Here is a 1,319-nt window from a genome sequence, read left to right as displayed (position 1 = left end):
ACCTCAGCTCTGTCTCTGTCCTGGGTAACCAGTTCTTGCGTTTCCTTCCGGAGAGAGCCCACAGTTTCCCTAGTCTTTCTTTTCTTGCTGACATACTTAAAGAAGGATTTTTTGTTTGTGTTAATGTCCCTGGCCAAATTGAGTTCTGTCTGTGCTTTAGCTTGTCTGACTTGATCCCTGGCTGCTCGAACGATTCCTCTGTATTCCTCCCAGGCTACCCGCCCTTGTTTCCACTCCCTATAGGCCTCCTTTTTTCTTTTTATCATCTCCAGGAGCTCCTTGTTCATCCATGCAGGCCTCTTGGCTTTTCTGCCTGCCTTCCTCTTTGTAGGGATGCATCGCTCCTGAGCTTGGAGGAGGTGGTTCTTGAATATTGACCAACTTTCTTGGGCCCCTCTTCCCTCCAACACTTCATCCCATGGCACTATACCAAGCAGCTTCTTCATGACGCCAAAGTCAGCTCTCCCAAAGTCCAGGGTGGTCAGCCTGCTGTGCACTTTCCTCGCTGCCTCGAGTATCTCGAACTCAACCATTTAATGGTCACTACAGCCCAGGCTGCCCTTGAGTTTGACACTGTCTACCAGCCCCTCCTTGTTGGTAAGAACAAGGTCCAGCATAGCTCCTTTCCTCGTTGGTTCCTCAACCACTTGGAGAAGGAAGTTGTCCTCAATGCAATCCAAGAACCTCCTGGATTGCCTATGCCTGGCCATGTTACCCTTCCAACAGATGTCAGGGTGGTTGAAGTCACCCATGAGAACCAGGGTCTGTGAACGTGATGCTGCCCCTATCTGAATATAGAGGGCTTCATCCATTCGGTCCTCTTGGTTGGGTGGCCTGTAGCAGACTCCCACTATAATGTCCCCTGCTCCCGATTTCCCTTTAATCCGGACCCATAGGCTCTCAGTTGGCTCTTTATCCATCCCTAGGCTGAGCTCCATGCATTCCAGCTGCTCGTTAACATATAAGGCAACACCGCCTCCTCATTTCCCTTGCCTGTCTCTCCTGACGAGCCTGTAGCCTTCCATGGCAGCACTCCAGTCATAGGAGTCATCCCACCAAGTTTCCACAATACCAATGAGATCATAGCCTTGGAGGTATGTGCACATCTCTAGGTCCTCCTGTTTGTTCCCCATGCTCCGTGCATTGGCACAGAGGCACTTCAGCCGTACCTTCGTTGAGGCTGACTTGGCTGGAGCAGCTGTAATTATTTTGTGCTGCTCTCCAGGCAGCAGTCCTTTGCCCGATATTAATGGCACCTCCCCACTGGCTCCTGTTTGTCCAGGAGCTCCTGAGCATGCTGCAGTATAGCCAGCACATGG

At 51.3% G+C, this 1,319-nt stretch overlaps 1 protein-coding gene across 1 annotated transcript in view; it reads right to left on the bottom strand.

The window, feature by feature from the left end:
• Window positions 1-1,319, bottom strand: part of SPPL2B (signal peptide peptidase like 2B) — a 37,674-nt gene that overhangs the window by 18,797 nt on the left and 17,558 nt on the right. The window lies entirely within an intron of this gene.

The sequence above is a fragment of the Charadrius vociferus genome, unplaced genomic scaffold, assembly GCF_000708025.1.
Source record: "Charadrius vociferus isolate BGI_N301 unplaced genomic scaffold, ASM70802v2 scaffold702, whole genome shotgun sequence".
Taxonomy (NCBI): Eukaryota; Metazoa; Chordata; class Aves; order Charadriiformes; family Charadriidae; genus Charadrius; species Charadrius vociferus.
This window is presented reverse-complemented; position numbering and strand designations above follow the sequence as displayed.